The sequence below is a fragment of the Peromyscus californicus genome, unplaced genomic scaffold (assembly GCF_007827085.1).
Source record: "Peromyscus californicus insignis strain IS unplaced genomic scaffold, ASM782708v3 Scaffold_14__1_contigs__length_90479793_seg_2, whole genome shotgun sequence".
NCBI lineage: Eukaryota > Metazoa > Chordata > Mammalia > Rodentia > Cricetidae > Peromyscus > Peromyscus californicus.
The window spans coordinates 60,986,631-61,010,177 of NW_026294436.1; the positions used below are offsets into that span (position 1 = coordinate 60,986,631).

The 23,547-nt window shown below is 42.4% G+C and overlaps 1 protein-coding gene across 4 annotated transcripts in view; it reads right to left on the bottom strand.

Moving 5' to 3' along the window:
• Pld5 (phospholipase D family member 5) overlaps window positions 1–23,547 on the bottom strand; it is a 316,954-nt gene that overhangs the window by 261,135 nt on the left and 32,272 nt on the right. The gene's annotated exons all lie outside the window — the stretch shown is intronic.

Here is a 23,547-nt window from a genome sequence, read left to right on the forward strand (position 1 = left end):
TTCATCTAGCTTGTGCTTTGGTATCGTAGTAAGCTAATGGGCATTTTCCTTTTCCTATGTCGACTGTATTCTGTTGCTTGTGTGTACCTTCTCAGAGTGTTGAATCACTACACTAGCACCCAACAGTGACAACACCCCGTCCAAAGTTCAGCTCCTCGGTAGGACTACATATAAGTAAAAGCTGTACTGATGGTGAAATCATCATTGCCTGCCTTCTGTTCCCCTCTTGTTAAGTTCTAACAGGGCAGCTAACCATGTTCATCACTCCCAGCACAGAATCCATGTCACTCTATTTACTATTTACTAGAGGAGTACTCTAGGTGACACTGAATTCCTTTCATAATTGCCTTTCCTCTCATCAAAGAGGTAATATTGGGGATCTGGGAAGATGGCTCAGTGGGCAAGGTGCTTACTGCGCAAACATAAGAACCTGAGTCCAAATCCAGCACTCGCAGAAACAGCCAGACACAGTACATGTGCCTGTGATCCCAGAACTGAGAAGCAGAGGCTGGTAGATCCATCCCTGAGACAGGCTGATCAGCCAGTCTAGTCAAGAAGGTGAACTCTTAGGCTCAGTGAGAGATTGTGCTTCAAAAAACAAGGGTGGAGAAATGGTTGAAGAAGATATTCTTATGTCAAAATCTACATGTGTGGGTGAGCCTGCCTCCACCCACACAGACACCACACCCCTCCCACACAGGTGCACAGAGGTAATAGACACACTTCTAATTAGATCTAGAAAGACCAGGAGTAAGTTCCAGCACAGGTAAGCTATTGTCTCCGAACAGATTAAGCCAAGGACCAAAATTCATGCCAGTGGCCAAGGAATCTGAGCTTGTAGAAAAGTCTGTAGCATTTATCAGCCCAGATGGCATCTAGAAGTAGCTGACTCAACACTCTGGAGCATCCACTCACATTTCTGCTCCTCGTGGGCAGCTGTCCTTCTGAAGAGAGAAGCTGGTGGGGAGGGCAAATAGGGTACTCAGAGAAGATGGTACCTGGACAAGATGTAGCTTGGTGCTTCTATGCTAGACACATTCTGGGTACTTACAACACCTACAAAGTGTCACCCTGAAGTTCTGGAAAGTCAGATACTTGTTCCCTAGCTGGGATGACCCACATTGCCTGCTTTGGGCTGTTACTTAATCCGCTCCTTAAAGACACATGGGTGCACAGCCTCAACTCTTCCTTATCTGTTCCACAGACCTTTGTCCTTACAAACAGTGGAAGTCACCAACACACCATTAGGGAAACACTGTCTTTTCTTCTCCAGAAAATGCCTCTGATGGCTTCAACCTTGACAAACTCTCCTGCCATCATGGCAGGCACACGTCTACCAATCATGCATTTAATCACATGTTGTTTTGGTTGTGCTGGAGGGGCCTCCAGTGCTCAGCAAGCATTCTATTCTGCACCCTGGACTCTGTTTAAAATTCTCAAGTTTAAGCCTTACTGGTAACTAACACAACACTAAGATTATTCTCCTCCGAGCTGTTTAATATCATACACAAAGGCACTCTTGATGCTTCTTCTCCTACCGCACCCCACAGGGACCTTATATTTAGTTGCAAAGAACAATCACAGCACCCTTGAAACGCTGTGCTCAGCCTTGCTACCTGGCTTTGCACACAATGTGCTCTCAATTGTCCCCTTAGACACCCTTGCTCAGTCTCCACTGTCTCTGCAATTCCCTTCCTCCTCCCCAGGGACCAAATGCCAGGCTGCAGGCAGAAAGTGCATTAAACCTCACTATGTACTTGCTGTCTCCATGGCTTTGTCAGAGTCCCACACAAACATGAGTAGAGTTAGGATCAGTGGTCTGTCTGCATGACTGAGAAATGTTCACACAGTATATTGGCATTTTTTTTTCTAAGAAAGAGGCTTTTTTTTTCCAGTAAGAGATGATGGGAAAAGATTTCCACATAATCATTTGCCTTTTGGGAGAAATAGAATTCTACTGATTAAAAAAAAAAGAGATGAACACTTGTGTTCTTTGAAATTGTTAAACTTCACCTGATTTGGGTAGACCACACTGAGTCACTGAATCACATTGCACTGTCTGAGCCCCAGATATCAACAGTAAGAAAAATTTAAAGTTTTGCAGAGAGAAGCATAAAAAAATGGTGGAATTTTTCTATAAATCAGAAGTTTGTATATTTTCATTAAAGCGAATGTGGATAGCCAATAGGCCAGTGTTTTCCTTGCAGTCCTGGAACCACGTCCTTCCACAAATCTTCCCAGATGGAACATCCACTTGAAATAACGAAACACCTCAGATCGATGAAGTGGGAAAACAGAGGCTGTGGTCTGACTCTTGCCTTCCTCCTCAACACTCACAGCTGAAGCCTGATCCTCCATTTTGATAGTATTCAGAGGAGGAGGTGGGACTTTGGGAGGTGACATGTGCCCTTATAAAAGACACAAGGGAGTCTGCTTGCCCCTCTTGCCATGAGCACACCCACTTCTTAGATGGTGAAAAGGTGCCATCTCAGAAGTAGAGACCAAGGTTTCCCTCACTAGAAGCCTAAGCTGCCAGAGCCTTCCCTCATCTCAGACTTCTCAGCTTACAACACTGAGCCACAAACTCCCATTGCTTGTAAGTCACCTAACTGATGGCACTTGACATCTGAACAAAGACAAAACGTGTATTAGTAGCACCTGTTTCATTCAGCATTTTCTTACAGTCAAGTTTTATCTTTTTAATGAAATCTTTATTGCACCTTTAAAAGGTATTTAAAACGTATTTGAGAAGCCTAACAGGAAAATTATTACCCCTCTCTATGGAGGACTCATCATTCACCAGTTCAATAGTTTAGAGCATTGGTTAGTCTTACATGAATGGAAAATTTACTAAAGGTTCTAACGTGCAGTCACAAGATTGGAGCCTTCTACAGTTGTGGTGACACCCACTCAATTCAGGGCTCTCCTGCAGGCAGGAATGTAGAGGAAGGGAAGAAGGGAAGACTTTCAGTTACTCACAAGTGGCACCCTAACATTCATTTGCCCTGCTCCCCAGAGGACAGAGAGAGCCTGGCCTGTTCTCTCCCTGCTTTGCTTGTGTCCAGTTGCGATCCCCAATCCCAAGCTCCTGACTTGTCTCCGTGCTGTTCTGTGGCATTTGATAAGTTCAGACTCATGCATTTCCTCCCAGCCCCATCAACGCAAACACCCCAAGCTGTCATGCTGGAGAGCCTTCACTGACCAGTGACTATAGAGTCTATCACACAGGCAGGATGGCGCCTTCAAATGGAATCTCACTCAAGTCACCTGTGTCTAAGAATCATAGAGCATGGAGGGGCGCCCTTCAGTTCTTAGTACTGTTTCAAAGGTTTCTCTTTCAATGGATCTAACAGTTGTTGGCAAAGGCAAAAACAGGTCAGAGATGGAAGGAGGAGGAGGAAGAGGAGGAGGAGGAGGAGGAGGAGGAGGAGGAGGAGGAGGAGGAGGAGGAGGAGGAGGAGGAGAAGAAGAAGAAGAAGAAGAAGAAGAAGAAGAAGAAGAAGAAGAAGAAGAAGAAGAAGAAGAAATCACTTCCTAAAACCACTCCCAAGGTTGCCAAGCATCCCCATGTACAAAAAGAGTGGCATCGAGGAAACACATTTTAGCAAAATATTTACATTGACATTAATTAATGTATCATTTCTGAGATACAAAAATTAAACAAGATAGTTTCTAACCTGACCACAATAGGAAAGAAGTTAAGGAGGCAACGTAAACTGTTAACATGGCCATGGCAAGGCAGTTGCAATCATGTATCACAGTGCTTTGGGGGACTGAGTCCTCCAGAAAATGAGGAGTCTGTGTTCAGGGGAAAATGTGAATTACACATAGGCAGTCTCTGCAGACCATCCCAATTCCAGTGATCACTTTCCAGTTCTACCCAGAACCAATTTGTCTCCTTCAAGTCAGATATGCTGTGTACCTGGCCCTTTCTACCACAAGAGGGAGCTGTAACGTGTAAGGGTAGCATGCCAGTAACAGGATGGTTTTTACTACCAGTGGTAACCCTGGCATGCATGCCTACAACCAAATAATAGTAATAATAATAATAATAATAATAATAATAATAATAATAACAACAACAACAATAATAATAATAATAATAATAATAATAATAATAATAATAATAATAATAATAATACATCTGTTGTCCAAAACACACTTCAGAGCTAGCTGTGATATCACATGCTTGTAAATCCAGATGTAGGAGTAGTAAGATCAAGAGTTCAACACCAGCCTTGGCTATATAGTGAGTCTGAAGCTAGCCTGGGCTCCATGAGGCCTTATAGCAGACAAAACAAAAAGTAAAGCTTCAGCAGCTGTCCTCCAACTGATGTGTGCAAAAAGTGTGACTACTGCTTTTATCTCTCTTTTATCTACTTTAATACCAGAGTGCATAAATCACTTGAAAGGTTTTATTGGAATGATAATCTAGATACACTTTATGCTTGATTTTTGAAACTAATGACTGCAATCGGATGGAACCCACCGGACTGATTGTTTTTACATGGATTAAAAGCAGTCTGTAATTTATCTTCCACTCACTAATTCTTTAGGCATAAATGATTAATCCCAGCACACAAAGTCTTTCAGGACACACTTCCAGGACATTCAGTAATGGTGAGTAAGCAGTTTAATGAAGTGAACTCTACTTATTAACCTTTGGCCAAAGTCACACTGGTACCTGTCCCTCACTCTGGCTCTCCAGCACATTGAGAATGGCGGCCAAGTTGGCTTCTAATTTGCCCCTGAAGAATTCAACACAAGTCCATTTAGGGGAAAAAAAAAAAAAAAAAGATTATCCTTCAACTTGTAGGCAAGGAAGTGGGTGCTTACACAGAATCCCAAAAGGCATCAGTCAGACCATAGTGCTTGTCCCCATGGGGAGCTTGGTCCTCAAATCCTCTATGAGCTTATATCCTGTGGCAGTTTTGCATAGCTTTGTGTCGTATCTTCATATCAATGCCACCACATTCACGAGAAAGAAAATCACACCGCAGGAGACACAGGGGATGCGGAAGATGGCGTCTGAGCTCCCGCTTGGTTCAGTTCACTGTTTCCAGGCTGCACACAGACAGGGACAGGGACCTGTGTGAGGTCAGAGGCCAGATGTCCCCACACCACCATGTTCCAAGGTAGAAAGAATTCTGGGAGTCTAGAAATTCTGAATTTGTACCTGGCCTTACAGTCTTTTCTGAAGGGATGGATGCTTTATAAGTAAGAGATGGGGCTAGACATATTTTATTTAAGACTGTGTCAACTCAATTTATAAATTGCATGCATTTAGGCACGGAATTTTGTCATAGTGTTGGGGTGGACTTGCTCTAAGACTTTCTCCTTACTCACTGTTTCATCAAAGGTATACCTTATTTGGTTCAACAAGTCAGTAACTCCTGGCTAGGTTTCTGCAGGGGTGAGGGACCTGCAGGTAAGGCTTGATAGCTCACGGCTGCATGTAGCCATCTAAATTTAAGTTTAATTAATTGTGATTAAATAAAATTTAAAACTCAGTCCCTTAAGTCACGTGGGCTGAATCTCAAGAACTTAGTCCCTGTCCCCCCCACCCCCTACTCCCCCCACCCCCAGCATGGTGGCAGCACTGGAGAGCACACTTTCAGAACTCCAACATCACTTCAGGATATTCTGTTGGGCACAACTATTCTGCAGGACTTTAAGAATGTGTAAAATCTGGGAAGATGGAAACATCTTCACAGCACATGCACAGGCCAGCAGGTAGGCTTGCACACCGTATTCATGGCCTAAGGTGTTGTGATGGTTGTGACAGCATTTGCCTAGTGATGGCCTCTAAAACTGGCCACCTGCAGGATGGATGCTGTATTTGGCTTCTGCTCTGTTGTCAACATGGTGGAATTAGTTTCCAGTGTTTAAAAGTGAGGACCTTAGGGCTGGTGAGGGGGCTCAGTAAGTAAAGGCACTTGACACCAAGCCTTACCTGAGTCTCATCCTTGCATCCCACCTCGTGGAGGAGAGAACCAACTCCTACAAGCTGTCCTCTGACCTCCACATATGTGTAGTGGAATACACACACACACACACACACACACACACACACACACACACACACACACTATAGATATATTCACATCAATTCACAAATTACATACATACCACACATCACACACACCACACAGGTATACATATACCACATTAGTATACATCACACACTTATACATATACTCAAATACACACATCACACATGCATAGCACACACACTAACACATGCACACATACACACAATACAGTTACACATACATCTCTCAAATGTGATGAGGCTGAAAGGGGGCCTGCTTACACATAAAGAGCCTACTTCTGAATAAGATTTGCAGTTCCCGAATAAGATTTTTAGTTATATTTGAGCACATAATTCAAAATCATCCCAATAAGTGTCTTCATTCAAGACCTCACCTCATTCCCATGAATTACCACCATTTAAATTTAAGCTCCATAAACAAAACAGGGACTTGAATGTGTCCTGTTCAGTACCAGAATGTAACAGGTACCCACTTCTCAATGACAGAAGCCTCACCAGAACAACATACATCCTATGTAAGGTAAGCTTTCCTCACATCTCCTTGACAGCGGCCCGACAGCAAGAGCTCCATTCATTCATGCAATAGGTGAAGAAAGCCTTCTGCATGCTGGGACTCTGCTGCGGCTGTGTCAGAACATGCTGTAGCAGATTCTCTAAGATGCGGGTCACCGGAAGAGGGAACTGTGACTGGAGGGGGGCATACACACGTGTGTGCATCACACCGTGCCCGTGCACACACAGAGGCCAGAGGAGGATATCAGATGTCCTGTTCAGTCATTCTCCATCTTATTCCTTTGAGGTGGGGTCTCTGGAAGAGCCTGGACCTAGGCTGGAGGCCGGCAAGGCCTCGGGATTCTCCTGTCTCCATCCTCACAGGGCTGGGATCACAGGCTTGCCCTCACCAGGCTTTTTATATGAGTGCTGGAGATTCAAACTCAGGTGCTCATGTTTGTGCAGCAAGCCCTCCTACCTACTAGCCACCTCCCCAGCCCATCACGAAAGAATCTGATTTTAAGCACCACAGTGTTTTATGCTGTATAAAAGGGAGGGACTCATGATTTGCACACCAGTCTTCATTCCTCCACCTCCTGCTGTGTTGACTGCTATCCTCTTGGGGGACTGCATCTCTCTCTCTTAGGCCTTGGAACAGGCTGAAACTTCTGAATCAATGGACAACAGGAACCTTTCTTTCCTCTAAGTTGATTTATCCTTGGTATGTGTTACAGCAGCACAAATCTAATACCAAGTGAATCAACTGTGACTTTTTGTCAAAATATAGATGCCACTGAATCATCGGCTTTAAAATTGCTCACTTTTTAAGTTACGCATGTTTCACCTCAATAATAATAATTTAGAGAAGACTCCTTTACTTGGTGTTCTGAATCTGTGGGAATGTTGACTTCACTTTCAGGACTCACCCAGAACCTGGTCACTTCACCTCCTGTCTTAGACCCACCACGGCCTCCTTGGAGGTGACTATAATATCCTTCTGGTTGCTCTCTTTCATTGTCCTTACGGTGGATTCTCAGCACAGCATTCATTTGGCTCAGGCGCTGGTCAATTCGAACCCTGGGTGGCTTCTCATCTCTCTCAAGGGTAAAAGCTGAAGTTGTAAGGCCGGTCCCAAGTCTTGCCGTGACGGCGTGATCCAGTTTCCCGAGCCGCCTACATCCTCCCATCTCTTCTAGTTTGTGCTTTGTCTTGCTCTCTGCAAAGCAGCCTGACTTGCCTCACTGCACATCAGAAATGCAGAAACAGCCTGTCGATCCTGGACCCTTTCTTCTTGAAAAATCTCTCAGCTAATTCCTGTATTTCTTACAAGTCTCAGCTCAAATCTCCCCTTGTCAAAGAGGCTTATCTTGACCAACCCATTTTGTACTAAAAACTGTCCATGTGTTACAGTAATTCTGCTTCTCCTTCACCTATTCCAATTTTATTTTTTCCCCACTGCACCCTTTTCTTCTAACACAACAGACTGCTGATGTCCCCTTGTTAGGGTAATGCATTGCTTATGCCCCCTTGTTAAAGTGAAAGGTTTATGAATAGAAGTCTCTCTGTCTGTTGTGTGCCCTAACATATCCCAGATTACCAAAACAGTACCTGACAAATACAAGTCTTTTGGTGAATTGTATTGAGTTGAACTTCAAAATATAAAAATGGACCTTAAAGATATTCACCCAACTGATAACAGCAATTGAAATGAAATTAAGAGTCACATGAGATTAGGGATAGATAGGTTCAGAGTTTCCTGTGAAATATATATTCAGTAGAATGCAATGTAGCCTTTACAGAAAGAGCACCTGGGCAGTAGCTTAGTGGGTAGTGTTTGTGCCTATCACATGTAAGGTTCTGGGTACTAGCAATACCCGCCCCCTCCACACACACACATGCAGAAAACTCTGTCATTAAGGACAATGGGGGTGAACCCTGAGGACAACAGGTTAAACAAAGTAGGTCAGGCACAGAGAGACAAATACTGCGTGGTCTCACTTATATGTGGACTCTTAAATCAAACTCATAGAAGTAAAGTTTAGGATCCCAGGAGAGCAGGGGGCGGGGGGGGGGCGATATTGGAAGGACACAGGTAACAGTGAGATAAAAGGCAAAGGATATACAAGTTCAGTTAGGAAGAGCAAGCCCAAGACCTGTTGCACAGCTTGGCCATATTAGTTAATACCAACACAAATTTCAAACATGGGGAAAGAGTATGTTTTTATTATTCTGTTCATAAAAAAATGAGTATGGGGATATTACTTAAGTAATTGACTTACTTATTTATCTATTTAGAGGTGAGGAGTCTTGCCATGCTGCCCAGGTTGATCTTAAACTCCTGGACTCAAGTCATCTTCTTGTCCCAGCCTCTGAGGAAAGAGTAGCTGGGATTCCACGTGTGAACCCCCAGGCCTGACTCTAATCATGGATTTATTCTAGCCATCCCTTTTATTTACTCACTTGACAGTATAAACTGGTATCAGAATATCATGCTATACTCCATAACCATGTGTAAGTATCCTTTGCTGATTAAAAATACGATTTTAAAAATAAATATTTTTGATTGGCTTTGATTTTATCTGGACATTTTGTTCCTATTAGTTAAAAAAGAAGTATTAAAAAACCCGCTATCATTTGTCAACTCTGGGTGCATTAAAAGCATGGTTACAGCATTATGTGCACTTTTTGTATGTCTTAAATTCCTCCAAAGAGACAAAAAAAAAAAGATGTTTTAAAAGCTACTCTGTTTTTTTTTTTTACTGCAGAAACTTCCTTTGTTTTTTTTTTTTTAAAAAGTCGCCCTCTTAGACTCCCCATGCAAATTCCTTTATTGACAACATATAGTGGTTCACCAACTACCTCACCCATCTCTTTTCATGTAAGGATCCTGCAGAGTTGTAGATACAAATGTAAGGTCTTCCACTGTTTTTAACGCGCCCTCTGAAAATGCAAGCGGCAACCAAGTCAGCCCACTCTGAAGTTACCAAGAGTACCCACCAGGTGGCGTGCTTGCACGGGCGTCGCTCATTGTCCTCCGCACTATGGGCTCCCAAGCGTCCCAGGAAGCCTGCTGAAAACATTCCCTGTGGCAGAGTCCACAATCTATTTCAGTCTGTCTGTGACTTGGACACAGGTGCTGAAGTTCGCAACTCCCAAGAAAGCCCCTCTCCACACTGCCAGAAGTCCCCTCTCTATGGCACCCCCATATTTCATAGCACCATGACACCTAGGCAGCCTTAAATGTGGATTTATTCTGGAAAAAAAACAAAAGCAAACACGATACCCTCCCTCAGTGTCTGCACTCACTTCCTTTTCTAACATTCCACAGCAAAACACAGGTTGCACTGCCAAGAGTTATAAAATTAGAAAGGAAATGAAAATCTGTTATTTTCATAACAAGGTCTTTTAACTTAGCCAAAGAATTTTGAGTTTCAAAACAAGTCACGTCCCCAAATGGTAGAGATTTTCCTGATTCACTGCTTTATGCATTTGCAGACTCTAACTTAACCAAATTTTGAATACATTTATTTTTAGACTATGCCAGCCACCACCAGATAATCCAACACTGTGATTAGATTAACCCATCACAGGTTATGTAACACGCTCGTGATACACTGGGCAAGAGGGTAAATCATGCTGACGGCCTCACTGCAAAGGCGACCCAGCCTTGTGGAAAACAAAACTCAAGTAGCACAGAAACATGAACAATAAAATATAGTGTTTCCCCTTTTTCCTTGATTTTCCATCCTGCTTGTCTTAACTTAATTACATAAGTAGTTTCCTGCTTACATTGCTGCCGCCGCTTTTGTGCACACACTTAGAGACCTTTAAATATTTTATTTTTATTTGACTAAATGGAATGTCACCACACACACTGTTCCAAAACAGCCCTCTTCTATCCCCATACATTTTATGGCAGAATCACGCGTGCCTCCCGAAGGTCATTTGGATACCATTTAACTGTTTAACGGTCCTGCAAACCATCATCCTTGAAGGTTTGGTTCCCTTGATGGTGCTTAACTGGAGGTGCCGTGGATTTTTCAGAGGTAGGGTCTTATGGGAGCTGTTAGGTTGAGGGGGTGTGCCCTCGGAAGCTGTAGGACCAGCTCCTGACCTCTCTGTGCTCCAGCTGCAGGAACCAACATTCCCCACACTCTCTGAGAATAAACCAGTGTGGTTGCCTAATCTTGGGGTTTGACCCCCTCCCAAAACTGAGAGCAAAGCCTAGCTCTCTACGCTTTCAAAGGAGTCTGCATCAGGCTTTTACTCTAGTGGCAGAAAACTCACTGATGGAGGATTAGCAGAGTAAGAAGAATGCAGGAGCCCTTCCTTATTTACAGCTGTGACAGTGCTATTTATAAATTAGACACACAGAGAGATTAGCACCAACCAGTGATATAACGTGAAAATGATAACGACACACTAGAATGAAAGTTGTTTTAAACTTATGAGTTGCTTCTTCCTGGGATTAAATACTTAATATTTTGTTACTGCAGTTGGCTGCAGTTCACAGAATCTACTGAGGGTGAAACTCCAGGTAAGTGAGACCGAAGCACTTCCATTATGCTTCCCTGTGTCTGTCCAAGGGCACTGTGCGTTTAGCTTAGAAGAACCCCATCAGGAAGTGCTGCTTATATCCCTTGTACAGGTAGGAAAACTGGTACTACCAATAACATCTTCAAAGGTCACAGAGCTAGTGAGAGGTGACAGGTGATGTGAATTCAGGCAGCCAGTTCTATGGTCTCAAGCACCAGGCTAGACTAATTTAGACACATCCAATCTGCAGCTGAGGACAGCTATGAATGTGGTTCAATACAAACCCATACACTTACCTAAAACATTATGAGATTCATCATCATCATCATCATCATCATCATCATTATCACCATCACTATTTTACTATTTGATTTTGGTAACTTGATTTTAAGGTTCTTAAGCATAGATCTTGTAGATGACAATGTCAAAAGTTTGGGTATATCAGAATATAAGTTGCTTAATAATCTTCTTAGAAATTGATACTTGGATTTTTTTAAAAAGGGGTGTGTGTGTGTGTGCGTGTGCATGTGCGTGTGCGTGTGCGTGCGCAGGCACCCAGAGAGGCCAGAAGAGGGCTTCAGACACCCTAGAGCTGGAGTTACAGGCAGTTTTGAGCCACCCAACATGGACGATAGGAACTGAACTAGAGTCCTCCGTAAGAGTATCACATGCTTTTAACTGCTGAGCCATTTCTCCAGCTCTATTTATTATTTTAAACAAAGCTACAATAAGATGATTTAAAAAACTATGTATATCAGTAGTTCCAAAAAGTACATTTCTAAAAATGAGATTGCTTACACAAGTGTTCAAACCTTTGGTGGATGACAGCAAATTGACCTGAAGAACAGCAGTGTCTTCTACCTATGTTCCTCCAAGTAGGACTGTGTTCTTGCCTTTTCCTAACTCCAGCTACTAACAGTAATTTTTCTTTTGACACACTGGCATAAAAGAGCAACACAATGCATCCTAACTTTTAAAGGCTCTGCTGGCTTCTGGGTCCGAGCAGCATTGCTAGTGTTGCTGGTCCTTTGTATTTACTGGTCCCTTGATTGCCACCTTTTCACCTCTGTCCCTTACTCTACTGGGTTTGTCCTTCTTTCAGATTGATACACACTCTTTAATCCACATGCCTGGGCATCCAGTGATCATGCACCAAGTCCTGCTGGGATTCCCAACTGGAACTGAAGCCACACCTGCAGGGTCACAAAAGCTCCTGTATGTGTCCATAGACAGAATTGAGGACGGAACTCATGAAGTCAGTCACTTTCCCTCAAATAGTATCACCCACAAATAGATGAGAAAGCATATTGGAGGTTCATGAGTGGTCCATGTCAAATCATTTTCTTTTGTGGCAGTCTATTGATCTAACATGGCAAACCAGGTGGCCACCAATGGCACTCAGAGGGAGCCTCAGAGTCACACTATCCCTGAGTTTGAATTGAGAGCCTCATTTATTTATCTGGGTGCCTTTGGTTAAATTTGTCACCTACACCTCCAGCCCTTTGAAAACTCATAAACTCTACACATAGTTTACAAATATTAGCGCTGCTACTAATATCCATTATTGTTATTATTGTGAAGATTATTGTTGGTGGCAATAAGGACACAAAGGTCCTGACTTGCCAAGTAACTGGTGTGATTGGTTTTGTTTTAGGTGTCGATAAAAAAAGACTAGGTAACAACTTTGGTTTTCCAAGTAGAAATCCATGTCTGTCTCCATTTGCTACTGAGTGGTTTTTACTCCCTTTACTATATTTAACACTTCACTGAGGCAGTGGCCTGTCCTCCACTTCCAGCTTTTTCTTCTCTCTCCATCTCCAGCTACCTCAGCTGTATTCCAAACCCAGCTTGCTCATATCTCAGAGTGCTGACATCAATTCAACTCCTTTTTGGACATAGTAGGATCTTCCAGTATCTCTCCTCATCTAAGACAATGTCACACTGCTCTGGCATCAGCAGAGGTGGTCCTTTGTGGGAAGGGTCACCTGAACCACTCCAGAGGACTAAACTTATTCAAGGGCTCTGGGGCGGAGCCAGCCTGGGATTCCTTAGACTTAGTGTAAGGAGTGATTTAGTCTTGGTCATTTGTCCTCAGTCTAAGGATTTATCTCCTTAGACTCCATAGTCCAGAGTGACTGAGAGAGAGAGAGAGAGAGAGAGAGAGAGAGAGAGAGAGAGAGAGAGAGAGAGAGAGAGAGAGAGAGCCCTATCCCTTCCCTACTTCAAGTGCCATGAAAGCCCCACCCCATCCCTCATGGACTGCTCAGTCTCTGTCCTTAACCTACAAATCCCTTTGTCTTTGTTACAGCTCATGACATTTTTTTTTTGTTGCGGAATATATGTAATTATTTCAGGGAAAAAGGTACTTGCTATTGAGGGTTTTTCTTTCCTCTTTTCATCTTCCACAAGACCACCTATACATCTAAGCAGTTCCTTAGGAGCCCATCTTATCTCAAGTTGCCTACAAGAGAGCAGGGAGTTAATGACATTATCCCATTAATATGTCCAACTTCTGTGAGTCTATGTTGGGCTAAAAATAAACATAGCCAAATAAATTTTTGAAAGAAAAACAAATTAAGAGTGAATTGTCTTGCTTTCCTGATGAACACTCTCAATTTTATCCAATACATGCACCCCAAACATATGATTTCGGGTTACAGAATCCATGGAATGAACATCTTGATGCATCCTTTAATACATTGTGTCTGACTACTTCTTAAACACAACTTTGGGATCATCTAAGACTGGAGGAATGTTTTAAAGGCAAAGTCAAATAAAATAGAAAAACCTTCCCTTTTATGTTCTTAATCTCCAAGTCTCTTGAGACTTTTATGAAGAAGAGGAAAAAGGAAAGAGGCGGAAGGGAATATAAAGAAGGATGCTTGAGGATAAGCTGAGATGTGAGTCTAAAAATCTAAAATAGCATGCCAGCATCCAGTAGAGTGAGGATATTTCACAAGAGCCCCCCAAAGGAGGTTTCAATTAGCAATACATTTCATGCTGTCAGAGTTCCCAAGTTGAGATTTAAAGACTTTTTATCATTCTTCTGCGTTAAAAATAACCAAAAAAGAAAAAAAAAAAAAGCAGAGAAACTTAAAACAAGTCGATAGAAAAAGAATTGGGGAGACAAAAGAGACTAGAAAATCTGGGCTTCCTCTGACTCAATACCAATTTTCAATAAGTCTTTGAGTCAAATGCAGCTTCTCAATTTTGATCCATTTTCCTTTTTGTGCGGGGACAGTGTGGAAACAAATGACACGGGACACAGTAAGTAGGGAAGAATGTAAAGGTGCACCCACATGACACAGGCTAGTTAAAACAGTAATGATATTAGAAAACTCCATTGGGTTTCCAGTCTTACTAAACATGAGTAGATGTGTTCTATGACACACCATGAGTTTATTGAAATAAAGGTATCCCATAAAAGCTGTTTCCCCATGAAACAGAATGATCTCGTAGAAGATGAACACAGGAACAGATACCAAGAATCATAGGTGAGCTGTGGGCATCAGGATGCTGGCAAGAGGTTCTATCCTTCCTGATAACATCAAAGGGAGAAAACACAAAGTGGTTTGTGTGTTAAAAGGCTCTACCAGGCTAATAGGAGTTAGTATTGGATCAAAGTATTGATAAACATCTCTTAAAATAATAAGAACTTTGAATAAAGGAATTATAGAAACTAATGGGTGCCTGTTTAGCTGTAGTTTTTAAGTTTTAGTTTTCTTTTAAAAATAAGGTTCAATTCCTGGGGACCATTCTGTTTCCCAAGACAGTAATTCTGTAGAATTACTGTAAATTACTGTAAATCTGTTGAGTTTCTAACACAAATCAATTCAGCACCAAATGGCCTGTTAAACTGTACACTAATAGCTTTATCACTTAGGCATGACAGAATGAATCCCAAGGAGACACTTCTCCTGAATGGGGACCCTCAAGGGAAGAAAACTTGGGCTAGGGAATCAGTGAGAGATGTCTACTTTCAAGCCACTAGCCACATCTAGATGGAATCCTATGAGTCTCCAAGGTCAGTGTATATCCAGGTACAGAAGTTACTCCCACGCCTAAATCTGTGCTTCGTCTATGCTCAATGCTCATCCAATAGCTTCAGGTCCAAGATGAAAGCCACACCTCCTCCTTGTCACTCACCTGGATTTCATCAGTTTCCAAGTCCCTCCTGTGCCGTTCCTCAATGAAGTGCCTGTCCCTCATACCAATTGCCATTGCTTTAACATAGCTCCTACTGCCCCTTATCCAACATGCTGCAACAGAAAGAGCCTCAACTGGTCTCTCTCCATCATGTTCTTCTACAACATCACAAAAACTATTAGCCAAATACAGAACCCGATAAAACTGTTCCTTTCTGAAAGTCCCTTCATGAAAGCAAGCAGAGTAAGCAGCCTGATTTAGTCCCTTCCAAGAAACTGCATCACTCATCTTTCTTACACCTCTACCTGTGTGTACTGTCATTCTCAATGCCGCAGCATCCGTCAAATACTGTGCGAATGGAAACCCTTTACGGCCAAGTCTTCCCCATCTGCTCTCTGTGGGCCGGTGCTTCCCCTGTGCCAGGCCTACAGTGTACTCCTAACTTTCCTGCAGCTAGCACACCACACTGTAAATATGTGCTCATATGCAAACTGTCCATGACTTATGAGCTCACAGGGCAGAGCTATTTCTTATTTATTCTTGGGTCTCTTTGGGTCCCTGGTGCCTGGCAAAACAGAAATCAAGAAACGAAATGTTGAACTGGAAAGCTTGCTACACTGAGGAGGGAGGGACCAGCCATCTTCCTTCATCAGCTAAGAGGGGAAAAGATCTTGATGGTTAAGCAACAGATGCATAGACATGGGTGGGCCAGTACATACGAACACACATGAAGCACACACATACTAGCAATACACAGCTAGAAGCTGGTTTTCCTAAAAAGCATGGATTCCTCACTTGAGCCTACAGGCTAACTAAAAAGAGGTGAAAGCCTAGTACCTCTGCCCTCAATTTCATCCGTCTTCTCTACGTCGGGTCCAAGTGCTGTTTCTGTATGTTAGCCTGTTAATCACACAAAAAATGCCTACAAGGACTAGTGACAATGACCCTATGTCATTCTCCTTTAAAGCTCAAAGCGCAAAGACTGTGGCCACTTCACCATGTCTTGTTCCAGATCCCCCCAAAAGCACTTAAAACCTTAGTCATTGTCCTAGCATATGATCACCTTGGATTTGAGGAGCAGCAGAGCCAGGCAAGAACACCTATCCACTATCTGAGGTTGTATCCTGAAGCATGATGGAGCATTTCCTTGTCCTTCAAGTGAGAGCTTCTTATGGTCCCATCTTTTAGGACCATAGATGAGACGATGATCTTCATGAACGCACCTTGACCAGGACATAATTAGGCATACCTCTCAACGCCATGCCAATTCTTTGCAGTCATACTAAAGCTTATATCTACACCATGAAGATGCCCTAAAGGTCACTGGACACCTAAAGGAATCTGCCTCCCAAGAATCATGTGTTAAACCTCTACTTTTCACCACTGTTCATCTCTTAAATTGGTGTACTGGGTGCCAGATCGTAGTCTGTTGAGGCTGCCTGAGTCAAGGCTTGTGTCCTATAATTCTGGTCTCTCTCACACATGCACACACACACACACACACACACACACACACACACACACACACACACACACAGAGAGAGAGAGAGAGAGAGAGAGAGAGAGAGAGAGAGAGAGGGGGAGAGAGAGAGAGAGAGAGAGAGAGAGAGAGAGAGAGAGAGAGAGAGAGAGGAGATCAAGAAAACAATAAAGTCAAGTTCTACCATGAGAGAAAATGAAAGTTTCTAATGATTTTTCAAGTGACAGCCTACAGAATGGGAAAAGGTCTTCACCAACCCCACATCTGACAGAGGGCTGATATCCAGAATATATAAAGAACTCAAGAAATTAGACATCAAAATGCCCAACAGTCCAATTAAGAAATGGGCTATAGAACTAAACAGAGAATTCTCAACAGAGGAAGCTCAAATGGCTGAAAGACATTTAAGGAATTGCTCAACATCCCTAATCATTAGGGAAATGCAAATCAAAATGACTCTGAAATACCACCTTACACCTGTCAGAATGACTAAGATCAAAAACACTGAAGACAGCTTATGCTGGAGAGGATGTGGAGCTAGGGGAACTCTCCTCCACTTCTGGTGGGAATGCAAGCTTGTATAGCCACTTTGGAAATCAATATGGCATGCTTTCTTAGAAAATTGGGAATCAATCTCCCCCAAGACTCAGCTATAGCACTCTTGGGCATATACCCAAGGAATGCTCAATCATACCACAAGGGCACTTGCTCAGTTCATATCAGCATTGTTTGTAATAGTCATAACCTGGAAACAACCTAGATGCCCTTCAACTGAAGAATGGATAAAGAAAATGTGGTACATATACACAATGGAGTACTACTCAGCAGAGAAAAATAATGACATCATGAGGTTTGCAGGCAAATGGATGGGATGGATCTAGAAGAAATCATCCTGAGTGAGGTAACCCAGACTCAGAAAGACAAACACGGTATGTACTCACTCATAGGAGGATGCTAGATGTAAAACAAAGATGACTACACTGCTACTCACAACTCCAGGGAGGCTACCTAGAAAACAGGACCCTAAGAAAGATACAGGGATCGCCCAATGACAGAGAAATGGATGAGATCTACATGAACAACCTGGACATGAGTGGGGGTAATGAAGGGCAAGGTTCGAAGAAAAGAGAGCTTGGGGGAGCAGGAGATCCCAGCTGGATCAAGAACAGAGAGGGTGAACAAGGAATAAGAGACCATGATAAATGGAGACCACATGGGAATAGGAAGAAGCAAAGTGCTAGAGAGGTCCACAGAAATCCACAAAGATACCCCCACAACAGACTACTGGCAATGGTCGAGAGAAAGCCCAAACTGACCTACTCTGGTGATAGGATGGCCAAACACCCTAACTGTCATGCTAGAACTCTTATCCAATGACTGAGGGAAGCGGAAGCAAAGATCCATGGCCAGGCCCCAGGTGGAGCTCAGGAGTCCAATTGGTGAGAAAGAGGAGGGATTGTATGAGCGAATGAGACCAAGATTGGAAAAAGCACAGGGACACATAGCCAAACTAATGGAAACACATGAACTATGAACCAATAGCTGAGGAGCCCCCAACTGGATCAGGTCATCTGGATAAGTGAGACAGTTGATTAGCTTGAACTGTTTGGGAGGCACCCAGGCAGTGGGACCGGGACCTGTCCTTAGTGCATGAGCTGGCTGTTTGGAACCTGGGGCTTATGCAGGGACACTTCACTCAGCTTAAGAGGAGGGGACTGGACCTGCCTGGACTGAATCTAACAGGTTGAACTGAATCCCCAAGGGATTCCTTGCCCTGGAGGAGATGGGAAAGGGGGGGAAGGTGGGGAGGGGGTGGGAGGGGGGAGGACAGGGGAATCCATGGCTGATATGTAAAATTAAATTAAATTATAAAATTTTAAAAAAAGGAAAAAAATCTGTCTGAAATGACTTGTGTCTTCTCCTAAGACAAACTGTTCAAGGTAGAGCCCAGGATCATCACAGCAGACAACTAAACAGTGCAGAGAATCTAAGCACCATGCTCTCCTTCAAAATGCAATGTAGAAACCACTATCTCAGAGCTTCATCCAGGCTAGCCTTGAATTCACTATGTAGTCAAGACAAGGTCTCATATATCCCAGGCTACCTCTGAATGCCTCTACCTCAGCAGCACTGGGATTACAGGTGTGTGGCGTCTAGATTTTACAACTTGCTGGGGGTTAACCCTCAGGACTTCATGCATGCTAAGTTACTTACATAGCCCAGAAATTGAGTGAGAGAGAGAAAGAGAGAGAGAGAGAGAGAGAGAGAGAGAGAGAGAGAGAGAGAGAGAGAGAGAGACAGCATCTCAAGAAACCAAACATAAGATATTCAGAGTTATATATTAACAGTGATGCTAAGACTCTCCTATGAGAAGAGATACCGCCCTGTGACTGGCAAGAGGATAGTTCTGCAAAAGATGTTAGCCTCCATGCTCACAGAAGAAATCAGCCCTGCTTACACCTTGATCTTGGGCTCCCTGCCTGAAGAATGGGTGAGAATGACAAATTTCTATTGTGTTAGGCACCCACTCTGTGGAATTGCATTTGTTATAATACAACGTACATGTGTACCCAATGTGCAGGATCTGCTTGGGAAAAGATGAACCCCACATGCAATGAGGTTTGTCTTCAAGTATCTGAAAGTCTCAAACTAGGTAGAGAAGTATTTTAGAATCCTATTCCATTTGAATTGTAGTTCAGATCAAGGTAAAGAATAGTAAGGATTAGGTAACTGTCAAGACAACATCTATTCCTGATGGTCTATGATAGTTGAAAAAGACATCCTCTTCCATTGGACACAGGGCCAAGATCAACACTTAAGGGTTCAAAGCACTTCTGTAAATAGACTGTACTTCAGGTGAGACTTTATTTAAGTGTCACAGGATGGCAGAGATCAAGACCAGATCAAACTTTAATTCCAGTTCTTTGTTACCTTTTCTGACTTTCCCCTACCATAGAATTGTTCTATTCCATTGGTTGACATGAAAGGTGCAGGACTTCCTGGAACACAAAAGGACAGTTGTACACTATATAGAGGAAATGACTGTGGAAGCCTGGTGTAGTGTATGTGAGTAAAACCACAGAAGAAATAGCTAAGGAAAGAAGGAAACCCATAGAAAGACATTCTTCTCAGGACCAAAAGGTGGAGGAAAGCATCCTGGTTGATTCATTTGTCAACTTGACACAAGCTTGAATTATCTGAGAAGAGGAATGTACAACTGAGAAAATGCCTGTGTAAGATTGGACTCTAGGCAAGCCTGTAGGGGCATTTTCTTAATCAGTGATTGATGTGGAGGGCCACCCCTGGGCAGGTGGTCTTAGGGTGTATAAGAAAGTAGGCTGAGCAAGCCATGGGGACCAAGTCAGTAATCAGGACTCTTCCACAGTTTCTGCCTCAGTTTATTCCTACCTTCATTTCCTGTGCTGGCATCTCTCAATGTTGGAGTGTGACCTAACAGTTGTACGTTGAAATAAACCCTTTCCCCACAAGTTGCTTTTGGTCGTGGTGTTTTATCACAGCAAGAAACCTAACGAAGACAGAAGGGAAGCTATTTCATGGTAATTGTTAAGAAATGTTTGAATGTAATGCTGGTCACACCCCTGTCACAGAGACAGCAGGGTACCTGTAAGGTCGATGAAGTTGCCTTCCCATATCCTGCACAATGTCTTGGACCCAGCAACATGGTATTGGGCAAAGGATACAGAAGAGGTACAATTTCATAGCGACTAAGGAAAAGAATGTCATGCCCCACTCTCTCGCTAGAGTACTGAGCTACACCCACTGTGGAAGCAGAGTGGGTAGAATGGTACCCTGGAAGGGAGGAGTATCAGATCCAAGAAACCAGGTAGCAGAGGTGGTGTCTGGTGAGCAGGTGGCCATCTGCCTTAACTGGTGGTTGTTAAGAGCCTTGCAAATTTGACTGATGAGATGATCCAACACCTGGCCATCAGGTTTGGAACAAGTAAGGATGGGGGCTTTACCAAAGGTTGGCTCAAGGAGTACATGAAAAAGTCCCTGGAGGAAGGAGAGGGTGCCATGAATTCAACCTTGGAACAGCCCATGTCATAAGAAGGCTCATAGAGTTTGTCTGATGTTGGAGAAGATCATGCGGCATCGGAGCACAGAAACTCCCAAGATTTGTGGGTGGATGGGCTGGTTCAGAGAGCACAGGCTGAGACGACAAAAATGGGAACAGAAGAGGGGTGATTGATCCCCGGTCCCATCACTGTCAGTAACCAGGTAGTTGGCCCAACTTCCGGTTTTCCTGTGTCTCAGTGTCTGCAACACGGCAATACTGACATATATGACCATGACCTGTCGTATATGTGAGGCAGTAGATGTTTCTGGGAAATCTTCTAACTTACATAAATTAAAGGCATATTTCCAGGTCACTTTAAAAAGTCTGTGATAACACTATTTAAACTAATAAAAGTTCTCTAATAGTCTGATACTAAAGAGATAACTGAATAAATTACATTACATTCATATGATGGCATGCTGGACAGCCTTTAGAGGGAAGCTTTTATGGAGAAGTTTTTAACAATATGAAAAAACAGTGATAACATCCAATTAAAAGTAATCAACAAATCTAAGATATTTAGAGTAAGATAGACTCTGTTCAAGTTACTTTCATAAGAGTCTATCTACTAGTGATGATGAGCTGTCCACCAGCTCAGACCTCCCAGGGTGAGCAGTTAGGAAACTCAACAAAATATATGGAATTTATTTTCAGACATGTGGCTGTAGACAACACGGCAAATGGGGCGAGGAAAACAACAGGCACTCTGAGAAGAGAGACTGTCTGCTCCCTCACTACACGGAAGCCTACGGGGGACGTTATAAGGAATCCACAAAGCCACTAGAACTACTAACATTTAGAAAGGTGATATAATAATGATCAAAAATACAATAAAATGAAACAAGCCACGGTCCTATATCCAAGCCAGGAACTTGCAAGTGTGCAAATGTGACTAAGATCACAATTTGCTGAACCACTGAAGCGTGTACGGTTTATGATTGAGTTTAACAACATCTGTCCACATGCAGATGAAAGAAATTAAAGAAGTTCTGAATAAATGGAGACATATTCTGTGTTCAAAGGTTGAGGGATGGGTTTTGTTACAAATTCAGTTCCCTGATACTGGTTGACAGATTACTCATAACCACAATCAAACTTCCAGGAGAACATATAAAATGAAATGAAAATGGTCTAGAACAGCAAAAAAACAAAACAAAACAAACAAACAAAATATTTTTTTTGAGATGAGGAGCATGGGGAACTTACATAATTTGATTTCCAGGCTGACTGGAAAGACGAAGGAATCAAGAGAGCATCATATTGGTGTGGGAGTAGCATGCAGATCAATGGAAAAAATAGTGAGTTAAGAAACAGATGAGTGAAAATCCAGCCAATTGGTTTTTGTAATGGTGCTAAGAAAAATGAATGGGGTCTAGGTAGTGCTTTCCAAAAAGCATTGCTAGAACCAAGGGACAGCAATCTAGATTTTAAAAAATGAACTTGAGTCTCTACCTCATATTACATACAATTATTAGTAAAAAGTAGACAGCAGACAGCTCTAAAAGCCCAAATTCTAAAACTCTAAGAGGAAAACACTAATGATAAATTCTGAAACATTGGGGTAGGCAAAAACATCTTTTCAAAAAAATTTTTTGAGACAAGTTTAAGTTCTTAGTCAAGGCTACTCTCAAACTCAGGATCTTCCTGCCTTACCCTTCTGAGTGCTGGGGTAGCATGTGCCACCAAACCTAGCTTGCCAAAAATACCTCAATGAGAGCACAAACACTGATAATCATAAAAAAGATACAGTCAATTGGATGTTATCAAAGTGGAAAACATCTGCTCCACAAAAGACGCCATTATGAAAGCAATGTGCAAACCAGAGAGCTGGAGAAAATGTTTGTACTACATAGCAGAAAAAAAAAAAAAAAGATTTATGTGTAACCCCAGAGAAATCTTCCTAGGATAAGATAACCTATAAAAATATGCAAAATACCCTGAGTGGATACCTTATAAAAGTTGCCACATAAAGAGATATTCAACACCATTAGTCACCAGGCAAATGTAAATTTAATCCAAATGAACTTCAAGGACACATATTAATGAAAGAGTAACACTGTAAATGTTAGCAAAGATGTGGAGAAAACTGAATTTATTTACATTGATAGTGGGGTGTTTGAATTGATATAACCATGAGAAATAGTTTGGAGTTTTCTAAAAATTGATTTTAATAAAATAAAGACACACAACACATCAACTGCCCATTCCAATCCTCTGTTTTTATGTATGATAAATAAAACTATGTCCTTATAGATCTCTACCTGGATGTCCATAGTAACCAAAACAGTACAATGTTGGCATAAGGACAACTAGCATTTACTCACAACAGACAATGGAAATTTCTATAGACAGATGAACAGTAAGAAAAATGTGGTTGGTATATTAGTACAATCTGTTACTACTTAACAGAACAAAGAGGAATGAAGTCAATGTCCTTAAAAAACAAAACAAAACAAACAGAAAAAGGGGGAATCTAGTTTGTATATTTCATCTTTCACAAAAAAATTCCCCAGTGAATCAAAACTGTAAATTTTACATAAAACAAAATTATAAAACACCTAGAATGTCTACAGGTGACCTTGGTGTGGCCTTGACTTTTTGGTTTTTTGAAGTTTGTGTATGTGTGCCTGCATGTGTGCATGCGCACACACCACACCACACACACACACACACACACACACACACACACACACACACACACACACACACACACTATAACATGCATGAAGATAAAGAACAAGTCCCAGGAGTTGGTTCTTTCTT